General features: G+C 39.6%; 1 protein-coding gene and 2 non-coding genes across 4 annotated transcripts in view; 1 reads left to right on the top strand and 2 right to left on the bottom strand.

Moving 5' to 3' along the window:
- LOC143359820 (cysteine-rich secretory protein 3) overlaps nucleotides 1-22,217 on the top strand; it is a 122,120-nt gene that overhangs the window by 8,508 nt on the left and 91,395 nt on the right. Inside the window, exons 1-2 of one of the 2 annotated variants that reach the window (XM_076798096.1) lie at nucleotides 18,441-18,570; nucleotides 18,749-18,809. The exons of the other annotated variant lie outside the window; for it this stretch is intronic. The gene's annotated coding sequence lies outside the window, so the exon portion shown is untranslated. Of the gene's footprint in view, nucleotides 1-18,440; nucleotides 18,571-18,748; nucleotides 18,810-22,217 lie in introns of those variants that run through there. 2 annotated transcript variants of the gene reach the window in all.
- Trnat-ugu (transfer RNA threonine (anticodon UGU)) lies at nucleotides 2,114-2,186 on the bottom strand. The gene has a single exon. It is a non-coding gene; the product is annotated as a tRNA-Thr (tRNA).
- Nucleotides 7,793-7,865, bottom strand: Trnat-ugu (transfer RNA threonine (anticodon UGU)). Its single transcript has one exon. It is a non-coding gene; the product is annotated as a tRNA-Thr (tRNA).

The following is a 22,217-nucleotide window of genomic DNA, read 5'->3' as shown; positions in this document are numbered from 1 at the left end:
TTAAGCGTCCTAGTTTCTTCTCGGCGGCGCGCGGCGCGGCGTTTATTTAGATTTATGGAAGTGCATTGCCTTCGTGAACTTTTAAACTGGACGCTGCACTGACGCTGCACAGTCCTTCGAGCGGACTCTTTGAAACGAGTTGTGCGCTTTCTAACTGAAAAGAGCACAACTCGGTAGCGCTAAAGAATTAGTCCCGTGATTTATTTCACGTTGTTCTTACTTTCTTTTTTTCTTTTTCTCTTTCTTTTTCTTTTTCCTTTTCTTTTTCTTTTTCTTTTTCTTTTTCTTTTTCTTTTTCCAACCGACTGTTCACGATCAAAAGAACCCTCCGGGAAAGAATATGGCAACTAAATTACATATAACCGAAGTGAACGAACAGCAACAGTTTTTGAGTAATTAAGTAACACGAGCTTGTGAAATATCATTTTGTTTCCCGTCGATTTGCAAGAAATTGAACAAAAACTCGCTTTGGTCACTAACGGCTCCATTGCGTCAAAGGTTCGGTGAAACGAAAATCTTTGTCGAGTGATAAATGAAAGCGGCGCGAAAATGAAACAGTATTTTTGAAAAGAAGCGAAAAATGAAAGAATATTTTTGAAAAGTGATGCGAAAAATGAGAATAATTATTTTTACGAGAAAATGTATGTAGGGATGTTTTTAAGTACATATAATGCATTTAAAGTATAATAATAATAATAATAGTATTGAAAATTAATTAATAATAAGATTAATATAAAGTATAATAATGATAAAATCATTTAAAGTATAATAATTTACAATTTACGATTGAATAATACCCTTAAGAAAAATTTTCATACGGAGTAATATACAAGATATAACACTACAAAGTGATGTATGTGTTTATGCAAAGATTAAGGAAAATTTAGACGTTGAGGAATAACTATCCTGTTCGCAGTAATATGTACCTTCTTTAAATATCAATTTACGCACGGATAATTCATACAGCATACATTATAGATTATAGATTATAGATTATAGATTATAGATTATAGATTATAGATTATAGATAGGCGAAAGTTTCGAAAAATACACATTTCGTTCGTAAACTACGATACGATTCCACCGTGAAATGTCTTGCTCTTGCTTCGTCAAAGAGGGACAAATGTTTTCCAAGCGGTGTATCTGTTTCTGCCTGTATTTATGGCGAAGGTGAATCGGTCATGCCAGAAAAAGTATTGCTCACGCATGGATTCGACCACGTTTTATCCCAGTGATCGATAGCGAGTCACGACTGATTCGGGTAGAAGAATTTCTGTGCCTGTGGGAACAGTGAAAAATTCAGTAATACATCGCAAATATTTGTACATATGATTGTCCCTACGCAGGAGGAACGTTAATTGCATACGAAATCACGGTATCAATTTCTGCGAATTACATTTTGAATTCACCGTTTTAACGACTAGAGACACCGGCACGTAGAATTTCAATTAGTACGTTACATGTAAAATTTCGAATCGTTGTTTGTTTTCGTAGTGTTTTGCAAAGAATGTCGCGACTCGCGAATAGACTGCGAATTTTACGCGTTTATGAGAAAAACGAGAAGAAATATAAATCTTTTCAAAAAGATTAGAAGAATTAAAAAATGTTGTCGTGTTTCGTTTAACCAGTTCGGCCTATTAACTCTAGAACTACGGAATTAGTGAAAATGATGTTATTCGGATTGTTGAGATTTACGGCGTATTATTAAATATATTTCTTTGGACATATGTATATTTTAGTGAAAATCAGTAAAAGTCTGAATAAATACATTCTTGTTATTTTTGTAGAGTGACATGAAATAGTTACCTTACGTGCTCCGTATTGCGAAGAAAGGAAACAAATGATTAGTTTACTCCAGTTTGTTGCGCCTGAGGTAGACAATTTTTGTTCTGCACAAAGATCCGTAGTCTACTCGTACAACGCAATGTTGTGCATATGTACACATATGTAGCTGCTGATGGTAGAATGAATATATTCGCAGGGTCTACGCAATTTCTGCAAAACTGTTAATTTCCGAGTGTAGAATGGTTATTGTTACGCGATTCATGGGAAATGGTTTTCTGTGTTGCGTAAATAAACGATAAAATCAAATAATAAGACAGAAAAAAAAGGTTGCCCCCAGAGAGATTCGAACTCTCGACCCCTGGTTTACAAGACCAATGCTCTAACCCCTGAGCTATGGAGGCTCACGGATTTCCTCTCGTTCGAGATTCCAGAAGAATCTGACGAACATTCTTTCACATTCTGTTGCACGTGAATAATCTGAAAACATGTTATTTATGTAAATATACCGTTTCTTCCTTGATTATACAGACTTTAATCGGAGAAAATGATTAAAGTAACCGCGTAAACAGTACTTTTATTAATTCTTTTTACTTTAGTCCTATGTCCTACACACACTTGCATCATAATCATTATATCTTGGGACGTTTTCTTCGTTTTACAAGAACGAAACAGTCTTTAACGTTTAATCATTTTATTTTTCTGTATACGTGCTATAACAGATTGTTTTACGTTGTCATTGTTTACACACAGTTGTTGCTATGGTCACGTTCAGAAGTTCCCCAGTACTAAATTTAACACTGTTCCGTAAACACAACAACAATTCGTAATAATTCATTTGCAAGATAGATTGATGGAAATCGCGATTGGTAAATCGTGCATCGATCTTGTTAGAGATTACCTAATTACATTATTACAGAGTAATTACTAGCGGCGCTCGGCGATGATAATGTTATCTAAGCAAATTCCGACGTCGTGTATAATTTATTATGCATACACTAGCCGTTATCCGCGATTTCCTCTGCTAGATTTTTTCCAATTTTAATCTCTGCTGCGGCAGGAAGTCAATTACGACGCTCTTTACTTTCCTCGTGCAACATTCAAGGTAGAAAAAAGAATCGGAAGGGCAATCTTTACGAATTTTTTACCAAATATTTGCCTGACACTTTTCGCTTATACCGTACAAAATTACAGGAGTATTTCTCATTCTTCCTTTGATTATAACATTAAATGCATTTCAGATATATTGAGAAATATTCCAAATTACTACGAAATGATTTCTTTAAATTATTAAATTTCAATAAAAAAATATTTCAAGGGATTTATCGTGTTTCAGTTTATAAGACGAAATCGATCTTGCAAGGATTTTTTCGCTATATAAAATAGATGTGCATGCAAGATTTTAATATTTGAATAAGAACAAAAAAAAAAAAATAATAAACATTATTTAAAAATCGCACGTTGATCTAGACTAGCTTTTTCTGCGCGGAAATAAACTTTGCGAAAATATTCGACACATTTTTATTCATAGTTTTTTGTTTAGTATCACGGATTTTCAAATAAACAAAAATAATATGAATAAACATTTAGTTAAATTTAAAATTCATGGAATCCATTATTTCTTTGTGCAGATCCAAAGTGGAATCGCGTGTCAAAGATTATGGAAGCTGAAAAGCAGCAGCTGTCCTTTTTTTGCAACGTAAAAGTAATATTGTTGGGATGAAAATGATCTCATTGTTATTTTAAAGAAATTTCATTATGTTGTCGCTTATGAAATAACAAATATTTTAGTGGCATTTAACATTTCTTTCCACCCTGTACAACGCAGTGGCTCTGTCATCGAATTTCCTACGGCCTACACAACTCGACAAAAGAAAAAAAGAAAAAGAAAATAACGAAATCAACCAACAATGGAGTGGATAAAAACAAAGCATAATAATTATAGTTGATACAAAATGAAAGAAGAGCATGTCTCCAGATTGTTACTACCAGACTGCGTCAATTTCAAGATGCAAGTAACAATCACAAATCTTCTCGTAGCAGCTTTAATAAAGTGGGAAGATTACAATGATATCTTTTCGCAGAAAAGAAAAAGTTTGTACGGTAATTGCTCATTTTTCTTATAAATGCATAAAATCGGCAGTCATGTTATCAGAAATATTGAACAGAACTTAATAGGAAAACCGGGACATACGGATCTACCTGAAGCTTCAGCTTGCCAGCCAGCAGCCGCACAAGAAATTACAAGAAATGTATCTGATAAATGGAACACACAGGCCGCCACACGGAAGTCACGTGTTTCCCTGCTACGTAATTCAATTATTTCGTAAAAAAGGTAGACGATGGTCAGGTTAAACGGTCGATTTTTCAAGAAGAAAGAACGGAGCGAACACGGTGCGGTGATGGCTGTGGCTGTGGCTGTGGCTGTGGCTGTGGGCCCTGAATCTTTAATATGAGAAATGTACGACGGGGCACGGGGCACGGGGCACGCTTCGCTGGTGGGAAGCATCGGTGAAATAAGTGCCGGTTTCCGTGCAAACAGGCGGCGCCGGTGTTCCGCAATGTCTGTAAATCGGGAACGACTCGAAGCGCACCCCTGTGCTCTATTTTTGCTCGTGTTTAATCGAGGCTTCCTTATACAACAGGGTGGCTCACTCGAAATTTTCATCGGGAGTACAATTGTGTTGGCGGAAAAATAATTGCGGTTTTCGTTCGTCTATTGTATAGCTATACGAGGTGTGATCGGAAAGTGTTAGTTTGAATTCTCCTTGAAAGTGGTGGTTCCCGAAGACGTTTCAAGTAACCTTTTCCTTTGCGAAAATCTTCTTCGTGGCTCTGTTAAAGAGTTATTAACGAACAAACACGGACCAATCAGAGGGCGGGTACAGCGGACGCATTCTTTAGCCGCGCTCTGATTGGTCCGTGTTTCTTTTTTCCGTAAATAACTCCTTAACAAAACAGCGGAGAAGATTTTCACAAAGGAAAAGGTGACTTCGAACGACCTCAGGAACCAGCCCATAATATTTAAGACCATTACTTGATTTATCAATGTTTCAAGATATTTTTCAAAGTACTTCTCGTAGACATATGAATCTTCCTATCGTTTCAATTGTAACCTTTCTAATCGTTCTAATAAAAATAAAAAAGTGTAAAATCTCTCGACTCTGATCGAAATAAATGAACCGTTATCCTATAAATATACAGTATATTCGAAGTAAATGAAAGAAATTGTTAGGTGACTCACCGTTTCTGTGTCCCCGAAGCGAAGGCCCGAAGGACGGGGAAAAGGCGGCAGCGCTACCGGCTAGGTGTAGGTATAGAGTATAGGTATGTATATGTAGTAGGGCGTACCTCGGAAGGAAAAATGGGAACGGACGGATGGGATCTGTGGAGTGCTTTCCATAGCCTCGGAAACCAAATGTTTGCGGACAAATCGTCGTCGTTTTCGACTGGGGGGTAAAATCAACAAACCGTTCCGGTTCGGCCCTAATCCGTCGAACGATGGAAATCGTTTTGCGCACCCCAACATGATCTACCCTCGACGATGTACCGTCTGGGGGACATTGTCTCGGTGTGTCCAAGAACACGAAGCGTGTTCATTTCCCATTGCGGTTTTATCATTGCGGATGGGGAACGTTTGTCCGACGGCGGAAATTCCCGGAGATTTTTAGGTGATATTGACGAGGAACCAACGCTTGTTTGGTAATCAAGATCGAGCAGAGTTTTCTTTTATGGAGGCCGGTTCGGGTCTCCGAATTATGGGCCGACGGGTTCTTTTATTGGCACGGACAGTTTCAAATTACCGTAAAACATAATTACGAGAATTTTTCTTTCGTGGGAAATGCTATATGTCTTTCTCAATTGGTTGAAATAAGTTCTAATAACTGTGTGACTGTGTGTGTATCTTCGGTTGTACACAGACAAGATTTCATGAAATTTGATTTTTCAAATATTGTTTTTAGAAATTTTAATTTTCCACAATATTTCTGATATGATAATTCTTATTATTTTTCAAGCAATTCGTATAGCAACTTCCAAGCGAATATATGGTGAACCAATGTACGAGTATGTACCGATAGCTAGGATGAGCAACCAGTTTGTGAGATAACGGCACGAGTACCACGTCGAATAGTTTATCTTATTGCAATTCATCTAATACGGCCTTATAATGGCCGTGCAATGAAACGCTACCTTATTTGTCAAGTGTGACGTAATTCGATGTTGGTAACATTGCATACGCGTAATTTTTTGTAGTATCTACATTAGTTCATTTGGAATTTCTATGAATTGTACAAGTTTTTCTTCGAAACTGTTTTGCTATACGAATGGTTGATCCAGCGTACAGGATACTTTATGCTTCAGATTACCGAGGTACTTGAAAACTTCTCGGAAACAGAGAAACCCTCAAGATATAGGTGTACAAGGTATAGATTTTTCGCAAATATCGTGTAGATCTGTTTCAGAGGCATGTACCGAGGCATTACTGTACTTGTTCGGCAAAACTCATAGTTCACTGAACAAAGATTTCATTAGGAAGAACACGCGGAGAAACTGTCGTATTATTACAGGTGGACAGAAACGTTCGGACGACTCTTTTGTCATCGTTTCTGTTTCTAGTTTCTACGTCTAGGTATCTAATTAATTTGCTGGAACTTTCGGAATCTGAATTAAGTGGTTCACCGAGGATCGTGGCCAGTCGTTTTCCTCGGTAGATGTCGTCACCAAGAATTCTCGAGTTGGGTGACTACAGCTTCGTTAGACTAATATCAACCGGTTCAAACCGGGGGAATCTTTCGTTTTCGACGGCGTGGAAAGCAAACTAATGCGAATTTCACTTTAATTTCTAACCACGTATCGGAGACCGTGGCGTGGCATGCGGCATGCGGCATGCGGGTCGCCGGTGAAACTCGACCGAATCTCGAATCTGCTGGATTCTCCAGAAACTGCGTTACATACTTCCTATTAAATTAACTCTAACAGTTTCAGCATTTTCGCCTCTCCCGCTCCGTAAACGAACGCTACGAGCCCTTTTCTCCGATACGAATCACGTTTATTTCGAACGAATTTCCTCGATATTGTGACGCGGTTTTGATCAGCTTGTTTCACTAAAAGCCAACGGCAATTAACGAGTTGCATTTCGGTAATCCGTGGACTGCAGATTTCCTTGCGTTAATAGCGCCCGCAAGAGTGTAAAGTGTAATGTAATGAAACGAGTCTTTTAACGTGCATTAATTAAGATTCTATGTTATTCTCGTGTTAGCAAACGTCGTAACCGCTGGAACGATCTTTTTTTTCCGGTCTGGTACTTGTGCGAAGCAAGCTACGGAACACTCGCACGAATGCTTGTCGCGTTTGAAGAATGAAATCTTATTAAATGCTAGTTTCAAAAACATTTGAATTTGAATTTTCCAGTTGTCGAATAAATTATACTAATAGCAAAATCAAAATTGTCCTCGTTAATCGCATTAATTGTAATTTTAATTTTAATTTTTCTGAATTGGGTAAGAACATGTATTGCAGTGTTATTGCAGTTTTACATAAAAAAGAAATGTGCTAATCGTTTTAAGTATTTAGTATTTATTAAGTATTTATGGCAGTAAAAATGAATCTTAATGTGTATTCGATAGAATAACATTTGCTGTGTTATATGAAGTATATCGTATGCTATACATTACACATTACAGTGAATTTTTTACCATCCAACGGGACTTGCGATTGAACCTTCGCAGCTGTTGTTACACGTTACACGCGCCTATTCAGCATTTTTGCATATTCCGCCGTCTAGTATTTAGTATTTTTAATAGTTGTCGGTTTTAATGTCAGGATTATGAGGGGTACAATTTGTAGAAATGTTGCAGATCACACGACAGCCACGAAGTGGCGTATTTTTATTTAGTATTTTACCATATATAGAATTTCAGTTTTCATGGATCTCTCTTATCACGAGGCGTATCGGGTCGATAGTATAATATCGTCAAAAGTATAAGAAGGCTGGGTCGGTGAAAAAATTTGCCTCCAGAGAGATTTGAACTCTCGACCCCTGGTTTACAAGACCAGTGCTCTAACCCCTGAGCTATGGAGGCTGTTCAGGTTTTTTTTTCTTTTGCACGTCCGGATGTATCCGGGCTCTCGGTTGCTCGACTTTTCTGCGCGACAGTGCTTTTCTTGTTTTGTTTTTTTAAACAAAGACTCCTGTCAGTAATTTATATTCCCACATTTCGTTATTCTGTTTATAAACGAAAGATTGATTATTACGAAATTCCTGAATCTTAAATTACCTTCGAACTGCTTCGTCGATACAAATTCATTCGCGTGCATAGTTTTTAGTTCGATTTTTTCTTTTCAAATAATTATTAACTACGGTGAACCCGTTCGTATAAAAACAGAAACAATTTAATCGAGTACGTCTTTTCAGACGAATATTTCAGCGGAAGCTTACTCGAACAAGTCGAAACTCTTTTGATAGGATTATTTTTTAAACTTTTATTCGACTCCTTTTCAAATAATTCGTTAAACTTGATATGTTTAAAGTTATATGTGCTATGTTTTCGGAGATTTTTCTACTACGTCGAAGTTATCAAACCGATTCGTTTTAGCGTGTGACGCACAAAAATGTTTGGAACAAAAGGATTATTCTCTTGCCGACACTATAAGCATAATCGAAGGAACTTGTTATGTAAAATAGACCGTTATCCGAACTCACTGTCACGAATAAGCAATCGTTAATGGTAATTTCCATACTTTCTGTTGATATTCTATGCTGATGCCGAAGAGTTTGGCTATTTCAACTCGCTTATACAATTTTCATGTTTTGCTAGGCTAATCGAGTTTCATAAATCTGTAGCTTGCCTTGTACTAACTAGACAACTAGTTGTAAGTCAACAATTAGTTTTGTTTCTATCCGCAATCATTTAGTTTTAGTGATCTGTACTGTTTTTGAGATATTATGATTCCAAATATTATTATCGCTATGATAAAAATTACATGGGTCATAAAAAAGAATTAACATTATCTTTCATATTTTTTAACTTTTCCGCGAGATAAATAATTGTGTTTTCAAAAATGTTGTCTGTGTGAAATAGGTATAACGAATTGTATTGTTCCGCAACTAATCTAATTAAATGGATCTGAACGAATTACAGTGTTACACATTTGCTCACACTTACAGTGAACACGTCCATAATAATGATTCATTATTAGACTACGGACTTGATGCATTTATCGTACACGCAAATGCAAAAATATTTGTTCGATATTACGGTTAAAAATTGGACATTTCGTATGCAACAACCTAATAGGATCACCCCCATTTCGGAGGTACCATCGGTCACCGATCACCCTCTACAGATATACACACACACACACACACACACACACACACACACACACACACACACACACACACACACACACACACACACACACACACACACACACACACACACACACACACACACACAGAGAGAGAGAGAGAGAGACACACGCGCACACGCACACGCACACACACACACACACACATACAGATATATCTGTACGAGAATGTACTTGCTTTCGTTGAAAACTAATTGTAAGAATTAGCGAAAGTCGCGGTACTCGGCGGGCTGGGGGTGGGAGACGCTTAATCCACCGAGTATTGGGGCTATTCCGGTTTCTGTGGCGTTGGTTCGTGAAACAGTCGCGGTTTCACGGGCCGATATCGTTGAGAAATTATGCGTGAAACGGGCCTCCCTTTTCCCTCGAAATTCCTGTCGCTAATCGGCATTTGTGAGCTTCGGTTGGCTTCTTCCGTGTCGAAGAACAGACATCTTCTGCCGCTGTCTGCTCTTACAATTACAAGTTAATTGTTACGATCTCCAGAAAAACCGGCCACAGATGTCTCGAATGTAAATTCCTAGCCTTTCTAGCCGCGCCGCGCCGGTGTGCTACGGATACAGAAGTTCCGCAGTTTCGGCATAAATAATAGGAATTCGGCCAAGTTCCGGGTTAAATTCTGCCGGTTAAAAGCAAATTGCGAAAGCGGAGACCGATAATATCGCAGCCGGATCTTTGATAATAATCTCCTCGGATTTATAAAAAACTACTTCGAATTTGCATTTTTAGTCGTCTCGAAAGATTTCTGTAAGAGTATCGTGCAATCTTTCCATTTGTTCAAATGTTTATCAATTGTACTTTTTCATTTTGTATGTCTTCCATCCATAGTCAGACTATGTATTCTGTTTCACAGTTCCGTTTTCTTTGGAATGTCATACAAAGTAGTGTAAAATCGATCAAAATAATAACTTGGTAACAATCGTTTTCCAAATATCCGACTCGTTAAGGACAGCCTTACTTCAGTTTAAGGACAGTCAACTAAGTTTGCTTTTATCACATTTGCTTTAAAAGCTTATGCACACTGCATGTAGAAGTGGACGATCGCAGACTAATTAATTAGCATTTATCTATTAGAATTTTTAAATAATTATATGGGTACTTGACAATTTTATATATATATATATATAACATTTATAACTTGATAATAAATATTGCTCGTATCATTTACCAATAACTTGAAGCTTGTAGGATAACATAAATCCACAAAAGAAAGATGTTTTCTGGACACTAACGGACGAGGACGAAATTATTCAAGTTTTGCGTCTGTCTGTGCCTGGTTAGGCTAGCCTGAATCTCAGAGGCTCGTTTAGGCGCATTCAAGCTATAATCACTGTCGAATTAGCTCCAGTGCAAATTAAATGGTTAACTTGATACATCCTCCGGTGCTATGTGTTTACACAATTGCAAGACCTTAATCGGCACTGCGAGCATCGGAATGTGTCATACGATGTGGTGGATGACAATAACAGTTTGGATTAATTGCACGGTCAAGTGTGTTTGCTGTTACACGCGTAACAAGCATGTTCCGCAGCCTCGCGAAACAGATCACCGGATTGTGCCCAACAGCTGTGTAGTGAGTTACATAATTGCGAATTATTGACTGCTTGTAACGGAAGGAAGGAAGGAAGAAAGGAAGGAAGGAAGGAAGGAAGGAGCTGTACTCGAGACGTACAGATATCCCTCAGATTTAGATGGAGAAATATTGTATTTTCGAGTAATCCATCCGTTCGCCAAATACAAAATTAATTCTATCTCTAAGCGTTTCGGAGATATATAATATGTACAATAGTTTGTCTCCGTTGAATGGGACAACCTGTACAATAGAATACGATAGAAGTTCGCGTTTACTTTTTTAAATTTACTTTTACTTCTTACTGTTACCACTCGCTCAGCCTTTTTTACAAGCAGACTAGGCGCGATTTAAAGGCTGCAGCCCTATTTGCGGCTCGCATCCAATAAATGCGCCAGCATTTAACATTGTCTAAAATTGGATATTTCCTATGCAACGACCCAATACAAATTGTCCTTTCTCTCTGTGAAATGATCGAGGACAAAGAACATTTCAGCGACAAAGAAAATCGTACAGTAAGGGGTTAGGGAAGATAAAAGATACGGCCTGTAAAAACGGGAAGAATATTCGCGGGAATCCCTGTAACGTCGGGGATAATCACAGGAAACCAACGTTAATTCGACGTCCGATCGGATGCCGGGTTGCGATAATCCGCGATTGCGCTACAAATCGTTTCCTTCGAGGATATTTTCCGAACGGGAATTCGACGCGGTGAATTATGCGCGGCCTCTTTCACGGTATTTTTCCCTCATTTCCGTGATCCTCCCCGATCCCGCGGCCGTGTTTCATGATTAATGGATGTAGGGGGATACGGCGAGTTCCACGAGTGGTGGCCACGAGTGCATCGAAAAATGCAGCAAATGGCTCGATTCCGAGTAGCACGGTCAACAGCAGCAGCAGCAGCGGGGATAGTGGAACGTGCGAAGTCGATTATTGCAGGCATTCTCCGGGCACGTGGAAATCGATACCTAATTATCGGTCGAGACACCGCACACGAACTGCTGCGGGAATTTCCTTGTCCTACCGACCGCTGCGCCGCGCCGTGCCGCGCCGCGCCGCGCCGCGCCGCGCCGCGCCGGGCCAGCTATTTCGTGCATGTTACATTCGCCTGTTCGGATTATCGAGGTACCAACGATCTAGCCAGGCTTCGATGTTTTCTCACAGCTATCGTGATATTCCGATTTGCCTCGAATTTCCTGCTACGAAATTCAGAACCGTTTATTAACCTATTTTCTTTTCTTTCCTTTTCTTTTCTTTTCTTTTGCTGGTTTGCGCCCACTCTCTAAAACGGACGTTTCGAGACACATTCGAAGATATGGAATTGCTAGGACCGGTGGAAAATGTTTTGTTCATCATTTTGGGGGTTAATTATCCCTCGATAACTGTAGAGTTTGTCCCGATGTGTACATCACCTTAATACTAAACGATAGAATATTTGAAACGGATTTTTAAGCAAAATAAAAATTGTCGTCTGCACCTACTGCAGAAAACTAGGGCCACTTGGGTATTTCTTTCTCTCTTCAATCATTTTATTCAGCTGAAAATAACATAGTTTCAAAGTCTTCCAGTCCTTTGTGGAGTTTCAACTACTAATTTTCTTCCATAAATGCAGAATATTCGTAGACTATTTATGACAAAGGGGTCAGCCGGATGCGATGTGATGGTCGAAAGCGCCCCTGGGCCAAATGAAACACGAGAGGGTGGGTTTGGGGTAAAATGGAAAAAATTAGTTGTTGGCCTAATTTCCCCATTTAGCGATATGCGAAAATTCCGGAAAAAAAAAGATCGAACAGATGTCAAATACCCAGACGCGTACACCGCAATTAATTAAGAATTTTATGTTGAAAATCTTGGTTGTAAGAAATCGAAAAAACCTCAAGATAATATCGGAAAAATGCAGATCTCGCATTCTTATTGAAGTTTAAGAGCGACATCGTGGCGAGTATGCGTATCACGAGTAAAGTGACTCGGATATCTACTCGTATTCTAACCTAATGAAATTTCTAACTGAGTCTGATACTATTCCAAGGTAAGACACGATCGTTTGAAAGAAAGAAATATCATTCGACGGTTGTTCACCGAGATCTTCAATCTCCGAATAACGTGGCCTCTAGAGTAGTTTTATGGTGAACTTGTCGAGCGAGGACTTGGGGTATCGATTGCAATTTGTCTGTTGGTAATCCAGACGCGGCGTGCACGGAACAGCGGTTGTCGGATGCAAAAAGAGAGATCGGGCAGATACTAATTGCTTTTTCCGTATGAATGTTTCTCCGCCGAGTTCCTTGATCGTTATCCGTCGCCAGAAAGCACACGGACCAGATTTCCATTCTTTGATGCTGTAATTTAAATTAAACTGTTCCAGGGCTCTAAACTGTCCATTCGCCGTCATTGGCAGGGTTCTTCAAGGGGGAAATGGAGCAGGTGAATTAGGATGTTCCGCTTGCTGTCTGACCTTTCAAGGAACCTTTCAACTTTTACAGCTTTCAAACATGTGCAGGCAAATAGTGGTTCTAATGGGTAATACGAATCCCTTAATAAATTTACTCGCATACACTACCTTCAACCACGGGCAGAATTAGTCGGATTGGTTTGTGATCGCCAAAGTCTGCTGTGCTCACGTATGTCTCCAGCAATTCGACCAACTGTCCACCCGAACAATAGCCGTGTCATAAAACAACGCCGAAGCATACCGACCTTACCAGATGTGCACGCGGTAATTCCAAGTTTCTGCCACTCTGTATAGTCCCACTTACACCACCCTTAGCCTACAGTACGATTTAGTCATTTTCGAATCACAGCCGATAAACCGGCAGATTTACCGAGTTTCTTAGGAACTTTCAGACGCTATTATTTCCAAGTATGTAGGGACGCTATTAGTCTAAGATTTTTTTATTTCGAAATAAGAAAATCGCTATCCCCGCTTCTCCTTCCTCTTCTTCTTCTTCTTCTTCTTCTTCTTCTTCTTCTTCTTCTTCTTCTTCTTCTTCTTCTTCTTCTTCTTCTTCTTCTTCTTCTTCTTCGTCCGAAATACGACGAAAGCCGGTCCCGAGCCATCGTCTTATATCGAAAGAAAACCGTAGTGAAATATCGGTTTGGGTCAGAAACGAGTCCGGCATAGGCGTAGAACTCGCAGGAGTCCGGGGGTTAATGTATATCAACTTGGTTCGTTTCTTCGACGAAGGGAAGGCTTTCGTTGAAATACGCAGAAAGGTGGGCAGAAAATGGTAGTGGTGCCGGCACGTGACTTACGGCAGCTGTACGTATATCGTCAAGAACACTGCAGTTCCGGTGGCGTAGGAAGCGTCGAGTGTGGAATATAAACTTTAACGGATGGCTTCTTCTATGGTGCCGTGCACCAAAAGTGATCTAGGAGCTCTGTCCCATTCTTGCAGCTTCTTCCATACGATCTTCGTTCCAGATAGACACCGCCAGGCTGCGTCGGCTATGGATCGGTAGGAACATGTTACCGCTTTCTATGCAGAAACGGTTCAGCCGACTCGAACATGTCACACGTACCACGCCGAATCGCGTAACGACGATACCTAATGAAAATTGAGAACTCCGCTCTGCGCCGCGCACTATTTCGCATTTCAAATGTTCTGCCATTTTATTCGAATCTTTCACCATTATTCGTTCCACGTGCCAATTCGAATAAAATGTTTATTGTGTACACGTTGTGCACGACCATGGCGTTTTAATCTCTTCCTTTATTGCTATTTAGTAACTCTGTTCGGTGAATCTAGTTCGTCGTCGGTGCAGATCTCTGTCTAAAATCAAAATTTTGTACAATAACTGCAAAAATTGGTCGGTAAAACGAATACAGAAAAAAAAAAAGATAGTGAACACGATTTGAACGATGTTGGAATATCCGAATATCGAATGATTTTATCACATATATTTTCATGATTTATGAAATGTTTACCCGACGTTCCTGTATAAATATTAATAGTAGAGGGATATACTGTTTACATTGAAATTGTGTGTTAGTTGGATTATCTCGAGTGGCGAGTAATAATAACGCGAAGAATTATTATTTATAGCATTCGATGGAATGTTTCGTTGGTGTTTGATTGCGCGCGCTGTGCAATCAATCAATCGATTCGCCATTTTTTCTTCCTCGAGTAATCAGGCGGTGCATCGATTACTTAATTATAGTAGCCAGGTAACGCCGCGATTGTCGCTTTGGTTATGTTAATGTTACGAGCCGAGGATAAGACAGTTATGCGTGCACTAGGTATCTTCGTATATATGTGGAAGAAGGGTGACTACAGTCGGGAAAGGTGACCGGGAATTAAACGTGTACAGCTCGTGGTTTGACTAGAGTTTATTCTGAAGGGGACGATACAACCCGCGTAGCCCGCGTGTCCGCTCTCAACAAATTCTTTTACAGAACTAACTTACGAACTAACCGTTCGCTCGCTGACGCACCCTCACGAAAATCTCTCTTTCTTCATTCTCACGGTCCGCATTCTCTCTTAACTAAACTAAACACACTCACCCTACGCGACACTCGACCAGTCATCTAAACATCGCAACACGCAACCCGATATTGATTCGTACAAGCATACTTTCTTAAAACTAAACACATGGCGGATACGTGGCGCCAGCTTGTCGCCGCCACATATATATGATATATATGTATATATATTGCCAAGTTACTAAGTTTTATAAGATAATCCTTATCAAATATTGCGAGTAGCGAGGAATGTAATAATCTGTTTGAAATAATTACTCGAATGTCTGTATTTATTTGAAATTCATATATGCCGCTCGCATATGAAAGGTTCGTTTGAGTACTTCGATTGCGTTTTTGCAACCTAAACCTATTTTATGATAGGTCTTTTTCGATCGTGCAATTAGTTACCCCACTGTGTGGTATATATGGGTCGATACGTTACGCAGTTATATACGTCTCACGTTCACATGGATCCGAGTAACGCCCATTTCCAATTTACATACTCACCTCCTCGTCGGATGTGCACTTCAGCTTCTTGCGTACGTGATTCGTCGATGGACGACGGCTGTGTAGGTACGATCCGGATCTGCTGGTAGTTTTTGAAATCTTCACATCGGAAAATGTCTCCTTCTTAACACATTTCCATCCGCTGTTTACTGGATACAGAGAAAAATTGTCTGCAAGATACATCTAATCGAATAGAAATTTCTTTCTTTCTTTAATAATTCAAAAATTTGAAAATTCCATATCCGTATCTTCTTATTCTTTCGATATTTCTTCTCTTTTTTTTTCTCGTATCGACTTCTCTCATAAATCCAGAAAGTCCGTAGTCTAATTATAACAAGTATGTATGTAACAGGGAAGCTGTAATCCAGATTAAAAAGCTATGTTGTAAAATTGTACATGAATAATGCGCAGCTTATTTTGAAATCGTAACTTCCGATTTTACGCTTGCCGTACAAAGTGACTAATTTATTTCTTTGTTTGTTCTGGCTTGAAACTTTAGCCAACTACTTATGTGTCTGCTTTTAAAATTCAGCATTACTGCCGAGCTTTTGCAAATAACCGTTGTCACATCAGAAATAAGGAAGCGTATCGTGTTATTTAAAAATAATTCCAAAAGTTGTAAATATTTTTTAATCGTTCATAAGATACAGCATCGATTTCAGATCTTGTTCGAACGTTAATGCATCGTCCATAGAATTTGTATGCGTTGAACAAGGTTCGCGACAACAAGGTTTCGACCCCGCCATAGCAAGAGTCCGCTGTCGTTGCTGACCATTCGGATTAAAGAATAGTAATAATATAGTTAAACAATCGAGCGAAGAGTCAGATTTTGTGAATTTTTCTGGCCTGATTACACAGTGTACACAGTCTGTATTCTATATGTATATGTCCGAAATGCCTAGCCGATAAAAGTTCCAAAACTATCCCTACTGCCGCGGGGTATACCCGGCGACGGGGGTCTATGAAACAGGGTCTATGGCCCTCTCTCTGGAGCTTCGCTGTTCTTTTCTACGTTCGGCGTGGATCAAAGAAAAGTATCTCCTGGCCGATATACTATCCGTGTCCCTGGCTAGACCCGTGTTTTGGACATGTATCGAGTAAACTCTCTATTCGAGGAATTGCATCTGAGAATCGTCTCTTTTGACAGTATATTTTTCGGAAAAAATACACAAAGACGTAAAGTCGATATATCACTGGACCCGTCTGGCTCGTGTTTCAAACTTTTGCCAGTCGGCTTTGGTGCTCGTAACCAATGCACACGCTGATTTATGTATCCCAGATGAGTTGATCCAAATGTATTTCTATCGAGTTTCGTATTTGCGATAAATGTACCCGCTTAAACGAGCAAACGGGCAGTTCGAACATACACGGAATAATTGCTTGTCTGCAATATGATCGATAGACTTGCGTAAAGGAACGAATTGCTGCTTGAATTACATCGTTCTTGAACATTTTCGTTGTAAAGCTTTACGTTAAAAATCGATAAAATTATTGTCGATACGAGTAGCTATAATAGCAAAATAATTTGTCGAACGTCTACGATTTTCGTTCTGGTGATTGACCCTCGGACCTCGGACTCGTACGAGTTCTAGGCCTATGCCGGAGTCATTTCTGACCAACGCCAATATTTCACTACTACGGTTTTCGTTCGATATAAGGCGATGGCTCGGGGGGGGGGGGCGGTCTTCGTCGTATTTCGGATGAGAAAAGGGTTAAGATAAGTAATAAATTTCTGTTTCAAACCTGTTAGTTGGAATTCTGGTAGAACATTTTGATCTTTCCTATAAATCCGCTGTACTCGTTAAAATGGTGGCTTTCGTATAAAAATCAGCTCGTAATCCTAATGTTCTGCCAGAAATATTTCCATGTTCGTATGAAAAATCCTTCGCACCGAGTTGAATTTTTCCGACAGTTACGATTGCGCCACGATATCCCCAATTAACGCGTATCGTCGCAGCTACACGATTTTATGTTTTATTTCATCAGAATGTTTAATTTACCCAAAAATAATCAATACCCACGGACGATCAAATTCGAATTTCAATCGAGGCCACGTTCCATTGGTTCGCTTTATCGTGCGGCAGATTATTGTATTGGCCAGTAGTTTGATTACCGATTGAATTTGAAGTCCTGTACCGGTAACGGCCGGTAACGGTTCCCATGTTAGCGAACTCGGGTACCGAGTTCCTATGGGATTGGTTACGAAGTTTCCGGCAAGTTAAGATTAGTTAAGATAGCAGGTATCGAGACCTTCTGCTTCCCGGCTTCCCCCATCGTCCTTTTTTTTATCCCGTATCTCGTCCCTAGCTTGTAATCGACAAGTTCGTTCTCCGGTGTCCACGGTAGGTACGTATATGTATGTATTGTATTTACAAGTTTCAACGTTAGTTCCGTTACCGTGTCGCGTGAAAGGAGCTGCAAAGAACTCGATACAAATTAAAATTCACGGAACTTGTCCGCAAGGATGTGTAGCTGGCGGTGGTACATAGTTCGCGCGCTGCATCGTCAAGGGAAGAAGAAAAATATCAACCAATTATACGTAATTTATCAGACGTTCGCGCAAAGAAACGTCCATATCCAATTAACCGATCGCCACGTCATAGATCGCTGCAAAGTACATCCTTTTCTTTTTCTCGATATTCTTCCTCGTATCTTTTTCTCAAGGTTCCTGACTGATTGCCGAGCATCGGTAGAGGGAAACGCGAACGTTTCCAAAGGCTATAAAAGATACGATAGACTCGGTCTACTGGCAGTGGTCAGTTATCATTTTCTATGCGTACAGCGCATTCGAATTCGGTCTACGGTTCATTTAATCGTTTCAAGTTTCAACTGTACTCGGCGTGGAAACATCTTGTACTGTCCACCTTTATCGTTGAAATCTAGTGTAATAATTAGTTTTGTCTAAACTGAACAATTAACAAAATTAAACAATAAGTTGTTCGCTGTCTTTGATAAACTTATTATTACAAAATAAAACTATAAGTAAGAATTTCGCTAGTTATAGAAATGATTTGTTTTGTTTTTCATGTTTATAAGGTCTGTATCGAATTTTCTCTGTTCAGGAAAGGTAAGCGAAACAGCCGAAGTTTTCAGATCATTGTTTCGCTGTTTTGAAATCTTTGGGTGAGTGTATCGATATTTTTATTTTTATTTTCCATCCGTAGAACAACTTTATTTGTTTCGTTCTATTATCGTTTATTAAATATAGACACGAGTATGAATGTTTATGATATATTATTGTATATTAATATCGGATTATAATAAATATCCGGTAGTAAATCCGGAAAAGTCCTTCGACAAAGAAAAACAGTATTCGTTGATAGTAAAAAGAAACTACAAAATGGAGATGGTAATCTTGCAAATGAATGCAGGCGAATGACCAAAAAAAAAACACAATTTCTGCCAAGTACAATCGACAAATTTGTAAACTTATCGGTATTACAGTTTCGTTGCAAGGATGCTTTCTGTGATCGAAAAGCTTATTTTTATTGTTCACTGACTCACCGACCGGTGGCTTATTGTACAAGGTGTCCCAACAATGTATTTCCTTGAAAAAGGCGGGATCGGTGAGGTGATTCGAAGTAACTTTTTCCTTTGTGAAAACGGTGTTCGTGGCTCTGTTAAGGAGTTATTAACGAAAAACACGGAGCAATCGGGGCGCGGCTACTGCGGACAGATTCCGGCTCGGCCAATGCCAACGGCACGACGGCACGTTCAGCGGGACCTGTCGCCCGGCCCGATCCGTCCGCTCTAGCCGCGCCCCGATTGCTCCGCGTTTTTCGTTAACAACTCCTTAACGAAGCCGCGGAGAATATTTTCGCGAAGGAAAAAGTTACTTCGACTCACCTCAGGAATCACCCCTTTCAAGAAAGTACAACATTTTTCGGACAACCCTTACAGGTACAGTATACCCGATTAACAATTGATTTGTTTATATTTGCGACTTTAGCTACGATATCTTGTTCATGCTGGAAAAAGTGCCGGGTTTATTCGGCTCTGTATACGTAGTTGGGAGGAAAGTGTTCTCTCTGGGGGTGGCGCGGCGCGGCGCGGCGCGGCGTAGCGGTCCTAAATCGTGCTAGGTCAACCGATCAAGTTTCTGCCGAAGCTGCAACAAGGAAAACGTGGCCGCAGCCGCAAATTTCCGCGCGCATCAATAGCCCCCAGAAATTATAATGGTATTCGGCCCATCGTTCAATTATTGCGGAACTGATTTACGGTACAGGTTTCCGACGGCTATTTTTCGACCACTTAACAATTTCTGCCGATTATTCGATTACAGAATGCGACGTGATGCACGGAAAGTAGTCGCTACGGAAAGTAAGTTAGCGATTGCAATATCTAGGGAAACGAATAGAATTATGTTCTGGGGAAATTGTTATGTTGTGGAGAAATTGTCAATGTTGCACGATCAAAAGTACTTGACACATAAGGGAGCAGTTGGCTGCTGTCAGTGAACATACCGAGAATGCGAACTGGTCGAATGTACATACGCTCCGCGAAAGCAAGTTGTGCAGAAAAACACTTGAACTTCTTGAAATGAAAAGTTTTTCGACAGCCGCGAAGAAGTAGTGAAAGTTCTGAAACGCAAGAGGTACACCCTTTCGTCGTGTTCATAAGATGAAAAAGTCGCGTTTGGTTTTCACTCCATTAACCTTAGCTTACCGTTTAGGTCTTTTCACCTTAATGTTCTTTGACCTTTCTCGAGTTAACGTTACAACTCGATTATTTTTGCTCGATGTAGACTGGAACGGTCAAGGTCGTCGATTAGAGAAACAAGATGAAGTTTTGTCGTTTCGTGATGCGGGGACGAGACGAATTTATTCAGTAACGAGCGTCTGGAACATGTATATATATATATAGTATATACATATGTTTATATTCTTGTGCTAATTAGGTAGCAGCTTAGTTTCGTTAGACTCGAGACCAAGCGCCTCAAGATTTGCTTATCGAGCTCCTCGGAACGCATACAAATAACGCCAGCAAATTTCAAGCCAGGATAAATAGGCAGTAAAGCTTATTAACGATTCCACATTTACTCGTTATCTATACAGAAAGAATTTAGGCACAGCCTAATGAAGAACTTTTATGATGAAACACTTCGTACGATTAATATTTGTGCTTCTTAATTTTATTTTATTTTGTAGACTCTATTCTGAATTTCTAAAAATTAATAAATCATTTTTTCTTTTTTTTTTATATTCTCATATAAATAATTAATTTTTCAAATGCTTTCGTCAAGAATGAAAGCCTAAGGTAAAACGAGAGTGGCTTCAAAACCGATTACATATTCTCGTGGTTCACTGATAAAATGATGTATGTAGAAAACATATTGGTGATTCGGTATCCGTAAAAATTGGGTTCAACTGATCCAAGCGACGAATCACCGTTAAAAAGTGTTTGAATATTATTGTGAGTCACTTTTCAGATGGTTAAGTATATTTGAATATTTTCTAATGATACGAGGTTACTCGGATAATTTGAGTCGAATGAGAAGAGGGGTGCGATTGAAAACTCCCCTCGCGAAAGTGCTGCGCCGTTGCGATAGGGGAGCAGGTTCAAAAGCGAGCAATACGTCCGTGTGATTCGATGACGTTGATCGTCCTCGGTATATCGGTCGTATGTATGTACCTCCCGGGCATATCGGGTTTGTAACGCTGCCATACGCGCAGTCAGGCTGGTGTTAGTTCAGCCGACGCGACGGACTGACGACTGTCATTTTCGAAGTTTTGCTACGATCAGCAGAGATTTTTTTTTGTGTGTGCGGAACGTTCTCGCGATGCATTGTCATACAAAGCCGACAAAAAAAAAAAAAAAAAGAAAAAACCGTCGCCGTTAGGCCATCGCCCCGAACAAGGAGACCAGAAGAAAAATTCAATTCCGATTTGTAATGCGGTTGTCTATCGGCACCTTGTAGCACCGTCGCCGGTTTTATAATTCGATTCGCGTCCCTAGATTAAACGAAAAATAGAATCGACGCTTCGCCGTTCGATTTTTAAGAGATCCAGCCGACGGAACAGCGGATTCTGTTTTTGAGGCTCGGTGATTTGTCATCCGGACATTCACGGCGATTGAAAAATAATTGTACACTGTTCTGAATTTATATACGGTATTTAATTGCTTTCGCATCGCGCCCGCTGTTCTCCCGTACAATTTCAACATCGAATGCCAAGCTAAATAGCGCTTTGTGTTTTAGCAAAGTCTCCTGGATAATTACGTAGCATCTTCTTTTAATAGGTACTTTAAGCACCTTTATATGCTTTCGGCTGCATTCCGTTCCACTTGTCCCTTTACATCGTAATATTGAGCCGAACTGTTAATCAATGATTTGAGTTCATAAAACGTTCGAATACTACATTTTCCATTCTCGAGAAATTATCGATATTTAAACTGTGATAATTTCGTTACAAAAAAAAAAAAGAAAAAAAAAAACGAAAAACAGTAGAACAATATAATTCGACTAATTTTAAAGCTCGAAACCTCTTCTTTCACAGCCCATAGCTCATTTTTTTTTTCTAGGATATTGAGGAC

The sequence above is a fragment of the Halictus rubicundus genome, chromosome 12, assembly GCF_050948215.1.
Source record: "Halictus rubicundus isolate RS-2024b chromosome 12, iyHalRubi1_principal, whole genome shotgun sequence".
Classification (NCBI taxonomy): Eukaryota; Metazoa; Arthropoda; class Insecta; order Hymenoptera; family Halictidae; genus Halictus; species Halictus rubicundus.
This window is presented reverse-complemented; position numbering and strand designations above follow the sequence as displayed.